The 16,332-nt window shown below is 46.5% G+C and overlaps 1 protein-coding gene across 3 annotated transcripts in view; it reads left to right on the top strand.

Moving 5' to 3' along the window:
* The first annotated feature begins 5,601 nt into the window (after window positions 1-5,601).
* Window positions 5,602-16,332, top strand: part of ptpro (protein tyrosine phosphatase receptor type O) — a 131,872-nt gene continuing 121,141 nt past the window's right edge. For all 3 annotated transcript variants that reach the window (XM_033039539.1, XM_033039538.1, XM_033039537.1), the window contains exon 1: window positions 5,602-5,612. The gene's annotated coding sequence lies outside the window, so the exon portion shown is untranslated. The remainder of the gene's footprint in view (window positions 5,613-16,332) is intronic.

Below are 16,332 nucleotides of genomic sequence, written 5' to 3'. Positions count from 1 at the left end.
GCATGTTGGCCTTTATAACAAAATAAGTTCAGTATCGGAGCAAAGAGGTCCTTCTGCAGTTGTACAGGGCCCCAGTGAGACCACACCTGGAGTATTGTGTGCAGTTTTGGTCAAATTTGCGGAAGGATATTCTTGCTATTGAGTGAGTGCAGCGTAGGTTCACACTGTCATATGCTAAGAGAATGGAGTGGCTGGGCTTATATACTCTGGAATTTAGAAGGATGAGAGGGAATTCTTATTGAAACATATTGAAACATATAAGATTATTAAGGCTTTGGACACGCTAGAGGCAGGAAACATGTTCCCGGTGTTGGGGGAGACCTGAACTGGGGGCCACAGTTTAAGAATAAGGGGTAAGCCATTTAGAACGGAGATGAGGAAACACTTTTTCTCACAGACAGTTGTGAGTCTGTGAAATTCTCTGCCTCAGAGGGCAGTGAAGGCCGGTTCTCTGGAAGAGAGAGCTAGTTAGGGCCCTTGAAGAAAACGGAGTCAGGAGATATGGGGAGAAGGCAGGAACGGGGTACTGATTGGGGATGATCAGCCATGATCACATTGAATGGCGGTGCTGGCTTGAAAGGCCGTATGGCCTACTCCTGCGTCTATTGTCTATGGTCACAGGGAGAACGTGCAAATTCCACACAGACAGCTCCTCACATTAACCATATAACCATATAACCATATAACAATTACAGCACGGAAACAGGCCATCTCGACCCTTCTAGTCCGTGCCGAACACATAATCTCCCCTAGTCCCATATACCTGCGCTCAGACCATAACCCTCCATTCCTTTCCCATCCATATAACTATCCAATTTATTTTTAAATGATAAAAACGAACCTGCCTCCACCACCTTCACTGGAAGCTCATTCCACACAGCTACCACTCTCTGAGTAAAGAAGTTCCCCCTCATGTTACCCCTAAACTTCAGTCCCTTAATTCTCAAGTCATGTCCCCTTGTTTGAATCTTCCCTACTCTCAGTGGGAAAAGCTTTTCCACGTCAACTCTGTCTATCCCTCTCATCATTTTAAAAACCTCTATCAAGTCCCCCCTTAACCTTCTGCGCTCCAAAGAATAAAGCCCTAACTTGTTCAACCTCTCTCTGTAACTTAGTTGCTGAAACCCAGGCAACATTCTAGTAAATCTCCTCTGTACTCTCTCTATTTTGTTGACATCCTTCCTATAATTAGGCGACCAAAATTGTACACCATACTCCAGAATTGGCCTCACCAATGCCTTGTACAATTTTAACATTACATCCCAACTTCTATACTCAATGCTCTGATTTATAAAGGCCAGCACACCAAAAGCTTTCTTTACCACCCTATCTACATGAGATTCCACTTTCAGGAACAGTGCACAGTTATTCCCAGATCCCTCTGTTCACCTACATTCTTCAATTCCCTACCATTTACCATGTACGTCCTATTTTGATTTGTCCTGCCAAGATGTAGCACCTCACACTTATCAGCATTAAACTCCATCTGCCATCTTTCAGCCCACTCTTCCAACTGGCATAAATCTCTCTGTAGACTTTGCAACACTACTTCATTACCCGCAACCCCACCTATCTTAGTATCATCTGCATACTTACTAATCCAATTTACCACACCATCTTCCAGATCATTGATGTACATGACAAACAACAGTGGACCCAACACAGATCCCTGTGGCACCCCACTCGTCACTGGCCTCCAACCTGACAAACAACCATCCACCATTACTCTCTGGCATCTCCCATTCAGCCACTGTTGAATCCATCTTGCTACTCCACCATTAATACCCAACCATTGAACCTTCTTAACCAACCTTCCATGAGGAACCTTGTCAAAGGCCTTACTGAAGTCCATATACACAACATCCACTGCTTTACCCTCATCAATTTCCCGAGTAACATCTTCAAAAAATTCAAGAAGATTAGTTAAACATGACCTTCCAGGCACAAATCCATGTTGACTGTTCCTAATCAGACCCTGTTTATCCAGATGCTTATATATATTATCTCTAAGTATTCTTTCCATTAATTTGCCCACCACTGACGTCAAACTAACAGGTCTATAATTGCTAGGTTTACTCTTAGACCCCTTTTTAAACAATGGAACAACATGCGCAGTACGCCAATCCTCCGGCACTATTCCCGTTTCTGGCATTATTGGATAGATGGTTTGCAGTTATAGGTATAGAATAAGCTTGGGCACCTCGCCAAGTATTCCTTGTCTGTGCTTTGACTAGTTTTCCTGCTCCAAGAAAAAAAATCGGTTACATTTTTGACATTTTCACTTATTTCATATTCCACGCTGTGCATGTCGAATAACAATTTATGCTCAGGCCATGAGCTTATTGTATTGGAATATAAATGTGTTTGCTTACAGGAAATGTATGCCAATGCTCCACTGCAGACTGATTGATTAATAGATTGATGTATTGACACAGCATGCAAACAGACCCTTCGGCCCATCGAGTCTACACCAACTAGCTATCATCTGTTTGTACCAGTTCCATGCTATCCCACTTTTGCATCCACTTACACACTTGGGGGTAATTAACAGAAGCCAATTAACCTACAAATGTGCACGTCTTTGGGATGTGGGAGGAAACCGGAGCACCCGTGGGATGAAACTCCCAAGTCACATGGAGAACGTGCAAACTCCACACAGGCAGCACCTGAGGTCAGGATCAAACCCGGGTCTCTGACATTGTGAGGCAGCAGCTCTACCAGCCGTGCCACAATGCCTCCCTGCTATATTGACGGTGCCTATGTCAACTGCTAAGACCTATGATCGGAGTTACACAAAAAGGATGTGAATTTGAAAATATATATTCTCCAATTACAATCCAATAACCGGAGGAAATAAATGACATTGAGGTTACTCTCGGTTTTATGAACTTCTGCCAAGAATGCAAGCAGTACATTTCAGTGCCTTTGTCATTTATCTTGCATGCGTGCAACTGTCAGCTACATTCAAGCAATGTTCCCTGATGTGTGCAGAGCACCACTGTTGGAGGGTAAAGGTTACACTGTGTGCAGAGCTTGCTATGCAGGGCTGCGAACATTGCTGGCAGGAAAATCGAGGGAATCACAGATGGACTCGTCAACATTGCAGTCTTGTTTATTTATCTATCTACCTATCCATCCGTCCATCTATTTTTATTTATTTTTTAATTTAGAGATATAGCGTGGAAACAGGCCCTTCGGCTCCCACCGAATCTGTGCCCTGCACACTAACACTATCCACACACACACACACTAGGGACAATTTACAATCTTTGCCAAAGCCAATTCACCTACAAACCCATACATTGATGGGAATGTTGGAAGAAACAGGAGCACCCTTGTGTCACAGTGGGTGGTGGTGGTGGAGGAAGATACGATCGTGGTGTTTAGGAGGCTTTCAGATAGGCACAGGGGTATGTAGGGAATGGAGGGATATGGATGACGTGCAGGCAGAGGAGATTAGTGTAACTTGGTATCGTGTTTAGCATGGGATTTATGGATCACATGCAGACAGAAGGAATTAGCTTCATTTGGCACGGACTTTGTGGGCCAAAGGGCCTGTTCCTGTGCTACATTCTACTAAATTCCACGTTGTAGAAATTACAAGCAACAATAAAACACACAATATAGTCCATTTGCAATGATGGAAATCGACACCAAGTCAGGAGAGTGTCTTGGACAACTACAACACCAGCTAACTTGCTGGCACACATAGCGCTGTGTGAAAACGTGTTGTCAAAACAAGTCACACTACAACCAAGCTGCTGGCTAAAGCACTGCAAAGCAACAAACTCAGAACAGTAAGACGGATGCCACAGGAGATATAGAAACAAGGAACTGCAGGTGCTGGTTTACCAAAAAAAAAGACACAAAGTGCTGGAGTAACTCAGCAGGTCAGGCAGCATCTGTGGAGGACATGGATAGGCGTTGTTTTGGGGTGACTTGAAACGCCACCTATCCATGTTCTCCAGAAATGCTGCCGTGACCTGTTGAGCTACTCCGGCAACTTGTGTCTTTTTTTTAACCAGAGGAGGTAGCTGGCAGTTACACTGTGAACTAGCAACTGCTGAGATGTGTCTGATGAAGGGTCTCGACCCGAAACGTCACCTATTCCTTTTCTCCAGAGATGCTGCCTGGCCCGCTGAGTCACTCCAGCATTTTGTGTCTAACTGCTGAGACGTGGTGACGTTAGTGATGACATTCGATGGAGTTGCTGATAGTGATAGGGCTCCTCATCACAAGCTCCAATGCCCAGCGCAATACAACAAGTTATTCAATGGTCCCATTTACACAAGGCTCAACAGTCTGCTATCATAGTTCAGTACACTTTAGCAGCATTGAGTCATGGTTCATTAAAAACTATGACTCAGACACTTATCGAACACAAAGGAAGCATTGTCCTAATTCAGAAGTTTTTTTTTAAATCAGGGAGTTATTAGGTGGGGGACTGGAATGTGCTGCTGGGGGTGGTGATGGAGGCAGATATCACAGTGGTGTTTAAGAGGCTTTTAGATAGGCACATGGATATACAGCGAATGGAGGGATATGGATCACATGCAGGCAGTGGAGATTAGTTTTAGCACGCTCAGCATGGACATTGTGGACCGAAGGACCTGTTGTTCCGTTGCAGTACAGTTCTATGTTCATAGGAACACACAATGCATTGACATAGAATGCATTGAGGATAAATCTGCACCCTACCTTCCTGCACTGATTAATTATTAACTTTGCAGTGATTAAATATCTAATGATATTTATATTCATGATAATGATATTTAAATATATGCTGATATTTAATATATTCAAATAAGGTTGGTAATATGCTGAAAATATTTTAATAACTGAGCAGTCCCAGACAGAGAGTGAAAGTGGAGAATCTCTGAAGTAAAAGCTAAGGTTTTGGGAAACTTACTAAATCCAACTAATTTCTCATCGTAGTGAAAGCTGTCAGGAACAACCACCTTGGTCATTTCGTCTTCCCCCCTACTCCTGTCCAGAAGAAGGGACAGAAGCTTAAAAGCACCAGATTCTGGAACAGCTTCTTCCCCTCTGTTATCAGGCTTCTGAACGGTCCTTCCATAAGCTAGGGTACTAGGGTACCGTAGCTAGCCCTCTCAGTTAGATCCTTCCTGCACCGTCGGAACCTCACTACCAGCGCACGCTGCCCCCGGGACGGTTGCTATGGAGAGGAGACGGTTGCCCACCTCTTTGCAGAGTGTGGATTTGCAAAACGAGTCTGGAGAGGTATGAAAGGGTCCCTGGAACGATTTATCCCGAACAGCTCCGTCACAGAGGACTCTGTGATTTACGGACTGTTCCCAGGGACACATTCAGAGACTGACATCGAGTGCTGCTGGAGGGTCATCAACTCGGTGAAAGACGCTCTTTGGTCTGCCCGAGCGTTGCTCACCACCCAGCAGAGCGAGATGTCCGTCGGGGAATGTTGCCGACTGGCCCACTGCAGACTGCAGGAGTACGTGCTAAGGGACTCGCTGAAGCTTGGTGCAGCCAACGCCAAGGCTCGGTGGGGGAGGGCCACAGTCTAGGGTCCTTCCGCTGCTGGACATGGGGGGCACAGTATGGTGGAGACGCCCCTCAAATTAAATTAAGGGAAGGTATCCCACACCAGGGGGCCACATGAGTGGCACAGGTGGGGGACATCTTTTGTGGAACTTGAAATGTCAGATGGAAATTTTCGCACTGTGTACACATTGTATATATTTATTACTTGAACAGGGGCCACAGAGTGGCACTGGTGGGGGACTGTTTGGTGAAATTTGACAAATGTAAAAAATTGTACTGGAAAAAGTTTGTATAGTCTCCGAAAATGTCGGATGAATTTTGTTTTGAATGGTTCAGAAATTGTATATATTTACCAATTGAATAAAGTATATTTTGAAATTAAAAAAAAAAAAAAAATAAGCTAGGGTACTGACCTGTGCTGTACCTGGCAGGAAAATCTCAGACAGCCTAGCGCTGCTGAGAGATACCATCGCCTACGTGCAGGACAGACGGGTGGATGCCTGCCTAGTCAGCTTGGACCAGGAGAAGGCCTTCGACAGGATAGCGCACACGTACATGAGGGACGTGCTCTCCAAAATGGGTTTTGGGGAGGGAATCCGAAATTGGATCAAACTGCTCTACACCAACATCCGTAGTGCAGTCCAAATCAATGGGTGGGAATCAGACAGTTTCCCTGTAAGGTCTGGAGTCAGGCAGGGTTGCCCTCTTTCTCCTGTCTTGTTTGTTTGCTGTATTGAACCTTTTGCCGAGTCCATCAGGAAGGATGCGAGCATAAGAGGAGTGACATTGCCAGGCAGTGGGGGCATTCAGGTCAAGACCTCCCTGTACATGGACGATGTCGCCGTCTTCTGCTCGGATCCAAGGTCGGTCCGCAGATTGATCAGCATCTGTGACCAGTTTGAGTCGGCCACGGGAGCCAGGGTGAACCGCAGGAAGAGCGAGGCCATGCTCTTTGGCAACTGGCCCGACCGATCTTCCATCCCCTTCACCATCAAGCCTGACTTCTTGAAGGTGCTGGGAATCTGGTTCGGGGGGGCTGAGTCGAGTAACAAGAATTGGCTGGAGCGGATAGCCAAGGTGGGGAGGAAGCTGGAGCTGTGGAAGCAACGCTCCCTCTCCATAACCGGGAAAAATTTGGTCATCAGGTGTGAGGTGCTCTTGGGTCTGCTGTACTTGGCACAAGTGTGGCCTGTCCCTCCCTCCTACGCCACGGGGATCACCCGGGCCGTCTTCCAGTTCATCTGGGGGTCGAGGATGGACCGGGTACGACGGGTCACCATGTACAAGTCGGCAGACAACGGGGGCAAAAGCGTGCCCAACGTCGCCCTCATCCTGATGGCCACCTTTGTGTGTGGCTGCATCAGGCGGAGTGTAGAGCCAAGGCACGTGGGCACTAAGTGCCACTACCTGCTGAGGTTCTACCTGTCCCCGGTGTTGCGAAGGATGGGCCTGGCGCAGATGCCACGCAATGTACCAGTCAGCTGGACATTGCCGCCCCATCTGACGTCTGTTGACAGGTTCTTCCGGACCAACACCTTTGACCACAAGTCCATCGGGCAGTGGTCAGCACGGAATGTCCTGCAGGCACTGCAGGGAAAGGACTCGATGGATCCGGTGGCGTGGTTCCCAGAGCAGACTGCCCAGCTTGTCTGGCAAAATGCCTCATCGCCAGAACTGACCAACAAGCACCAAGACCTGGCTTGGCTGGCGGTGAGGGGAGCCCTCTCGGTTAGATCCTTCCTGCACCGTCGGAACCTCACTACCAGCGCACGCTGCCCCCGGGACGGTTGCTATGGAGAGGAGACGGTTGCCCACCTCTTTGCAGAGTGTGGATTTGCAAAACGAGTCTGGAGAGGTATGAAAGGGTCCCTGGAACGATTTATCCCGAACAGCTCCGTCACAGAGGACTCTGTGATTTACGGACTGTTCCCAGGGACACATTCAGAGACTGACATCGAGTGCTGCTGGAGGGTCATCAACTCGGTGAAAGACGCTCTTTGGTCTGCCCGAGCGTTGCTCACCACCCAGCAGAGCGAGATGTCCGTCGGGGAATGTTGCCGACTGGCCCACTGCAGACTGCAGGAGTACGTGCTAAGGGACTCGCTGAAGCTTGGTGCAGCCAACGCCAAGGCTCGGTGGGGGAGGGCCACAGTCTAGGGTCCTTCCGCTGCTGGACATGGGGGACACAGTATGGTGGAGACGCCCCTCAAGTTAAATTAAGGGAAGGTATCCCACACCAGGGAGCCACATGAGTGGCACGGGTGGGGGACATCTTTTGTGGAACTTGAAATGTCAGATGGAAATTTTCGCACTGTGTACACATTGTATATATTTATTACTTGAACAGGGGCCACAGAGTGGCACTGGTGGGGGACTGTTTGGTGATATTTGACAAATGTAAAAAATTGTACTGAAAAAAGTTTGTATAGTCTCCGAAAATGTCGGATGAATTTTGTTGGAATGGTTCAGAAATTGTATATATTTTCCAATTGAATAAAGTATATTTTGAAATTAAAAAAAAAAAAAAAAAAAAAAAAAAAATAAGCTAGGGTACTGAAAAAAAAAAAAAAATAAGCTAGGGTACTGTCTGATTCACCTCTACCCCATTGCGGGCTTTAGACATTGTCTCTGGAACTGATGCGCTACAATGCTGAGAACTATATTCTGCACTCTGTATCTTCCCCTTTGCTCTACCTATTGTATTTGAGTTTGACTTGATTGTATTTATGTATAGTATTATCTGATCTGATTAGATATCAGGCAAAACAAAGCTTTTCACTGTACCTCTGTACACATGACAATAATAAACCAAAACCTAAACCAAATGGACAGCCAACAAAATAGAGGTATGGACCAGAAGAAACCAGGAAGAACAAAGCCAGTGATAGGTAGAAGCAGCAAGTGTGAGTGGAGTAGAGACAGAGGTGGGCTTATTTCTATGTCATTTGGTAGTACAGTACGGTAAATTCCAGTTACAGCAAATTCTTTCTCCTTGTTTCATGTTTTCCGATGTTCCCCAAAGCCTGTTTTTGGAACTGCCCTCTCTTGTTCTTTACTGGGTTTCTCCTGACCTCAGGTGCTGTTTGTGTGGAGTTTGCACGTTCACCCTGTCTTCTTCTGTCGTCTGTCTTTTAGACTTGCAGCTCCGTTGAGGCGAGCCAGGCCAACGTGTCATCGTCCAGGTCAATCAGACCTCGTTCACCATTCGGTGGCCGGTGTTTGGGGAAACTGGCGACTATGTGCTCCACTTTCTGTGCTGGGTCCCCACACTCGCAGGAGGCGCTGACCACGAGGCCCCACCTCTTCATCGCTACTCCTTAGCGTCTGACGCCCGTCCTCATGCGGTTGAGGGTTGTCCACTGCTTTTGGGGCAGGTCCTCGCCAGGAACGTCCATAGGGACATTGATGTAATGGTGTAGCCTGTGACCACGTGGGTTTCCTCCGGTGCTCCAGTTTCCTCCCACATCCCAAAGACGCACGGATTTGTAGGTTAATTGGCCCTCTGTAAATTGCCGCTGGTGTGTAGGGAGTGAATGAGAAAGTGGGATAACATAGAACTAGTATGAATGGAGCCCACGGCTGGAGAAGTTGTTGGAAAATGTACTTGGCAGGGTTGCTGAGCGCATGTGAAGGATATTTGAATGAAATTAAGACTGGAACAACTAACAGGTGAGCTCTGGACTTTGAACAAAACCTTGGAATATCTTCAGGGAAAGGATATGGTAGCTTTGGGAATTACATTAAACAGGAGCTGAGATGCCTGAGGCAGCTTTTTGGCAATGGCCAGTGCAACAGGAGCCCAGACAATTCCCCCAAGGAAATCCTTCCTATTCCAGCACCACTCAGAACTCATTGGAAAGGAACAGAATTTGAAATAAATTGAGAAGGACACAGCAAGTAAAATACTTGCAGGAAGAAGGATTTTTTCAGGCTGAAAAAAAGGTTACGCTGAAAATTATTCCTCTGGTGACCATCAAACGTTGAGCAACAGGTGAGAGAGTTTAAAGAAAGTGGTAACTGTAGATGGACATAAATGCTGGAGTAACTCAGTGGGTCAGGCAGCGTCTCTGGAGAGAAGGAATGGGTGACGTTTTGGATTGAAACCCTTCTTCAGACCCTTCTTAAGAAGAAGAAGAAGAAGGGTCTCGACCCGAAACGTCACCTATTCCTTCTCTCCAGAGATGCTGACCGTCCCGCTGAGTTACTCCAGCATTTTGTGTCTATCTTCGGTTTAAACCAGCATCAGCAGTTCCATCCTACACGAAGCTGGAACTGTGCCAGCTCCATTTGTGCAGGTTCACCATTGCTCAAGATGCTACTAGAGGTAATGCAGGGCAGACAACCAGAGGGGGGACATTGGAACAGCAGCTAGCGATGTGGCCTAGTGCTCTAGCTCCTTTCCCCAGCAGTTGGAGATAGTCTAGTAACTTGAAAGCAACTCACAAAGCAAATGATCAGGGTTCGATTAAAGATGCATGACAGCCACTTTTTCTTCATCCTCTGTTATAAATTGAGAATGGGCTCAATGTCTATTTAGAACATCACATCCCTGAACTCAGTAAATTCCCAGGATATTATCAGATGATGACAAATAATGTGCTGAGATTTGTTGCTGAGAAGTCTATCCTTTTAATAATGCATTCATTCACGGGATGTAGACATTACTACATAGAACAGTACAGCACGGGGCCAGGCACTTCAGCCCACAATGTCCCTGATCAACATAATGCTTTGCCTCAACACATTGATGGACACAGTGTGTACAACATAGCGCACATCAGGCCCTTTGGCCCCAGTGTCTGTGCCAAACATGATGCCAAGTTAAACTGATCGCCTCTGAGATCCATATCCTCCCATTCCCTGAGTATCCATGCGCCCATCTAAAACCCTCCTAAACACCTCTTTCATATCTGCCTCCACCACCACACTCAGTGTAAAGATCTTGCCTCACACATCTCCTTAAATTGGACTTCCTGATGCTTATACTCAATGCCCAACCAATGAAGACAAGTTCCCATTGCCTTCTTTCCCACCCTATCTGCTTGTGCTGCCACCTTCGGCGAGCTATGAACTTGGACCCAAAGATCCCTCTGTACATTAATGCTGTTAAGGCTCCTGCCATTAACTCTATACTTCCCACATACATTCGACCTCCCAAAGTGCAACACCTCACACATGCTCGGGTTCAGCTCCGTCTGCCACTTCCCAAACCTACAACTGTAACGGAGCTAAACCCCGCTGTAGTGGGATTTGTAGTGATAATGAGCTAAAGGGGGAACATGCTAGGATTGGCTTTGAGCTACCACACAAACCATGGGCCAAATGTCCCATGCTGTAAACCTTTGAAGTTCTACAAAGCAGATGCTTGGTGCCTGACATTTGTCTGTCCTTAAAATCCCATCCTTCACATCAGGGACAAATAATTCAACTCACAAAGCAGATTATCAGGGCTCAATCAATGATATACAATGCCACTTTGCCTCCAACCAGTAAGAAAAGTGGCTGTTGTAATTCCTCTGCTATAAATGGAGAATGGGCTAATTGTCTGTTAGGATCATCACATCCCTGCTCAATAAATTCCTTGGATGTTATCAGATGATAACAAATAATGTGCTGACATTTGTTGCCTAGAAGGCTAACCTTTTCAATAATGCATTAGTTCAGGAGAGGTAGACAACACTACAGAGAACATAGAGCAGTACAGTACAGGGACAGGCCCTTCAGCCCACACTGTGCTGAACATGATGTTCAACTAATCTCCTCTGCCTGCACATGATCCATATCCCTCCATTCCCAGCACATCCATGTGCCTATCAAAAAGCCTCTTAAACCCCACTATTGAACCAGCCTCCACCACCACTCCTGGCAGCACGTTCCAGGCACCCACCTATGTAAGAAAAACTTGCCCAGCGCATCTCCTTCAAACGTTGCCCCTCACACCACAAAGCAATGCCCTCTAGTCTTTGACATTTTCATTCGGGGGAAAAAGATTCTGGCTGTCTACTCTATCGACAGTATGTCTTTCATAATTTTATATTTTTCTATCAGGTCTCCCCCCAGCATCCAACACTCCAGAGAAAACAATCCAAGTGTGTCCAACCTCTCCGTTTAGCTAATACGCTCTAGACCAGGCATCATTCTGGTAAACCTCCTCTCCAAAGCCTCCACATCGATCCTGAAATGGGTGAGCAGACCAGCTTTAATTGTCCATCCGAGTTTGCTCTTGCACTGATTGGTTTCCATATCGTCCCAGAAGGCAGCTAAAACAACACAAAACAAAAAAGACACTAAGAGCTGGAGTAACTCAGTGGGTCAAGCAGCATCTCTGGAGAACACGGATGGGTGACATCTTGGGTTGGAACCCTTCTTCAGTCCCTGAAGAATGGTCCTGACCTGAAACACCAGTCTGAGGGGTCCTGACCCCAGACATCACTTATGCATGCTTCTCAGAGATGCTGCCTAGCCCGTTGAGTTACTCCAGCACTGTGTTTTCTTTTTTTTTGTAAACCAGCATCTGCAGTTCCTTGTTTTTCGTCATTTGCAACACCAGGGGTCTGGAGGTACATGGAGGCTGGATTGGGAAGAGTGGCAGAAGGACATGGAGGAACCATTTGATGCTAATATTATATTACATCTCTTAATATTTCACACTCATCATTACTAATGCATGTTGTAGTATTGGAAAGGTGACATGGAAAGGTGACATTTTGGGTCAGGACCCTTCTTCAGATTGTTATTCTTGTTGAAGCAATGCAAACATTTTTAGACGTGCTTCAAATATAATATTCATCACTTTCCTCACATTATTGGATAGATGGTTTGCAATTATGTGTCGAATAACATTGGGCACAATTCTACCTCCCCAAGTACGCCTTGCCAGTGCATTGACTAGTTTTCCTGCTTCAAGAAAAGATCTGTTAAATATTTGACCTTTTCACGTATTTCTACTTTGTTCCTTCCACTGAGAGCAATTTGTTCCCATGTAAGGATGTAAAGGAGAAGCTGTAATACTTGGCATTGAATATTCCATGCTGTGGATGTCAAATAGGAACAATATTCAGGTCACGAGCATATTGTATTGGAATAGAAATGAGTTTTCTTGAAGGAGGTATATTACAATGCTCTACTGCAGACTGAATGATTGATTTAGTTTAGAGATACAGTGCGGAAACAGGCCATTCGGCCCACCGAGTCCGCGTGGTCCAGCGATCCCCACATTATCATTATCCTACACACACTAGGGACACTTTACACATACGCCAAACCAATTAACCTACATACATGTACGTCTTTGGAGTGTGGGAAACTGAAGATCTCAGAGAAATCCCACGCAGTCATGTGGAAAACGTACAAACTCCGTATAGACAGCGCCCATAGTTGGGATTGAACCCGGGTCTCCGGCGCTGCAAGCGCTGTAAGGCAGCAACTCTACCGCTGCACTATCGTGCCGCCCACGTTGATTGATTGAAAGACACAGCATGAAACCAGACCCTTTGGCCCACTAAATCCATACCGACCATCGATCAGCCGTTCACACTAGTTCCATGATATCCCACTTTCACATCCACTTCTTGCACACCAGGGACAATTTACAGAAACCAATTATTCCGCACGTCTTTGGAATGTGGGAGAAAGCGGGAGCACCCGGAGGAAACCCATATGGTCACAAGGAGGTAGACATAAATGCTGGAGAAACTCAGCGGGTCAGGCAGCAACTGTGGAGCGAAGGAATAGATGACGTTTCGGGTCGAGACCCTTCTTCAGACTGATGTGGGGGTGGGGTGGGGCGGGCAGAAAAAAGGAAGAGGCGGAGACAGTGGGCTGTGGGAGAGCTGGGGAGGGGAAGGAGGGAGAAAGCAAGGACTACCTGAAATTGGAGAAGTCAATGTTCATACCACTGGGGTGTAAACTACCCAAGCGAAATATGAGGTGCTGCTCCTCCAATTTGCGGTGGGACTCACTCTGGCCATGGAGGAGGCCCAGGACAGAAAGGTCAGATACAGAATGGGAGGAGGAGTTGAAGTGCTGAGCCACCGGGAGATCAGGTTGGTTAATGCAGACTGTGCAGAGGTGTTGGATGAAGCGATCGCCAAGCCTGTGCTTGGTCTCACCGATGTAGAGCAGTTGACACCTCGAGCAGCGGATGCAATAGATGAGGTTGGAGAACGTGCAAACTCCACACAGCCAACAGCCGTGTATAGATGGAGTTGATGGAAGGGAGGATGGTTGTGTTTTGCTACGCCCACAACTCTCTACATTTTTTTATGGTCTTAAATGGAGCTGTTCCCAAACCAGTCTATGATGCATCTTGATAAAATGCTTTCTATGGTGCATCTGTGGAAGTTGGTGAGCGTTGTTGGAAACATGCTTAAACCTTCAAAGAAAGTACAGGCGTTGTTGTGCGTACTTAGCGATAGTTTCGATGTGGTTGATCCAAGATAAATTGCAGATAAATTGGTGATATTTCTTCCTAGGAACAGCTTTTAAAGTTCCACTTCAGCCCCATCAATATATACTGGGGTTGCGTGTACTGATATTTCGACCTGCTACATTTAGCGTGCTATCACAGGTAAATAAAACATTTATACATTATTAAAATGAAGCTGCAGCAAATCGTTCGATCAGCTGAGAAGGTTGTTGGCTGCAACTTTCACCCCATTGACGAACTGTACACTGCAAGGGCCAGGAAGCGAGCGGGCAAGATCATCTCTGACCCCTCTCACCCTGGCCACAAACTCTTTGAAGCACTTCGCTCTGGAAGGCGACTCCGGACTGTCGAAGCCATCACAGCCAGCCATAGAAACAGCTTATTTCCACGAGCAGCAGCTCTAATCGATAACTAAAAGTCTGTAGCCTCCTTTTGCTGTGGAATTTTATTTCATTTACATGTTTGAACTATAATGTTTTATTCTTAATGTTTTAATGTTTTAATGTTTTATGTTTTGTTCGTAATTGTTTACTGTATGTTGTGTTGTTACTTGCGAGCGGAGCACCAAGGCAAATTCCTTGTATGTGTACATACTTGGTCAATAAACGTATTCATTCATTTAAATCAGGAGGATACACAAGTATAACAGGTACTGTAAAGAGAATGGAAACAGAATGCAAGGCGTTACAGCTGCAGACAAAGTACAGATTTTAAAAAGTGCAAGGTCCACAAGAGGTAGGTTTGGTGTCGGGAATACATCCCTTGGCACGTCTGAGGTCAATGATGATTCATTAGGAACAACAAAACAATTGCTCCCAAGAATTTATATTATGTTGAGTTATGTAATCATACAGCACGGAAACAAGTCCTTCAGCCCCATTTAGAACGGAGATGGGAAAACACCTTTCCACACAGAGAGTTGTGAGTCTGTGGAATTCTCTGCCTCAGAGGGCGGTGGAGGCTGGTTCTCTGGATACTTTCAAGAGAGAGCTAGATAATGCTCTTAAATATAGCAGAGTCAGGGGGATATGGGGAGAAGGCAGGAATGGGGTACAGATTGTGGATGATCACCCATGATCACATTGAATGACGGTGCTGGCTCGAAGGGCCGAACAGCTTACTCCTGCACCCATTGTCTATCTCGCCCATTTGCACCATCTGCCTCAGTTGATGAATGGTTGTAGGAGACTGAGAGTACAACCTGATTTGCGAGTAGCTTTAGACATGCCATAGTAATATGGATAAACTGGAGTCTGGAGAAAGGAACTGCAGATGCTGGTTTATACCAAAGATAGATACCAGGTGCTGGAGTAACTCAGCGGGTTAGGCAGCATCTCTGGAGAAAAAGGATGGGTGGCGTTTCAGGTCAGGACCCTTTCTCAGACGGGCGTCTATATTTCCCAGAGTTAGACGGTGCAACCACTTACATTATTTAATGTGGCTGTTCCATGATTTGTTTGATATAATAGTAACATTTAAGAGACTCTCAGATAGGCACATGGATGTGCAGGGAATGGAGGGATATGGATCACATGCAGGCATCATGTTCGGCAGGAAGATTGTGCTCACCAGTTCTGTGTTATCCCACTTTCTCATCCACTCCCTACACACCAGGGGCAATTTACAGAGGGACAATTAACCTACAAACCCGCACGCCTTTGAGATCTGGGAAGGAAATCGGAGAGTCCAGAGAAATCCCACATGGTCACAGGGAGAAAGTGCAGACTCCACACAGACAGCAGCTAAGGTCAGGATCGAACCTGGGTCTCTGGCGCAGTGAGGCAGCAGCTCTACCCCTTCTATCACCTCATCTATCAGTTTGCCTACCGCAAGAACAGGAGTACGGAGGATGCCATCTCAACGGCACTTCACTCCGCCCTCTCCCACCTCGACAACAGAGACACTTACGTAAGAATGCTGTTCATCGATTACAGCTCAGCATTCAACACCATTATATCATCAAAACTGATCACCAAACTCGGTAACCTGGGCATCGACCCCTCCCTCTGCAACTGGATACTGGACTTTCTAACCAACAGACCCCAGTCTGTTAGGTTAGACAAGCACACCTCTTCAACCCTCACCCTGAACACCGGCGTTCCACAGGGTTGTGTGCTGAGCCCCCTCCTCTACTCCCTCTTCACCTATGACTGCACACCTGTACATGGTACTAACACCATCATCAAGTATGCAGATGATACAACGGTGATTGGCCTCATCAGCAACAACGATGAGTCGGCCTACAGGGAGGAGGTCCAGCACTTAGCAGCATGGTGCGCTGACAACAACCTGGCCCTTAACTCCAAGAAGACCAAGGAGCTCATTGTAGACTTCAGGAAGTCCAGGGGCGGCAGGCACACCCCCATCCACATTAACGGGACGGA

Source organism: Amblyraja radiata, chromosome 21 (genome assembly GCF_010909765.2).
Source record: "Amblyraja radiata isolate CabotCenter1 chromosome 21, sAmbRad1.1.pri, whole genome shotgun sequence".
NCBI lineage: Eukaryota > Metazoa > Chordata > Chondrichthyes > Rajiformes > Rajidae > Amblyraja > Amblyraja radiata.
Note: the sequence above shows the minus strand (reverse complement) of the source record. Positions and strands in the feature narration are given on the sequence as shown.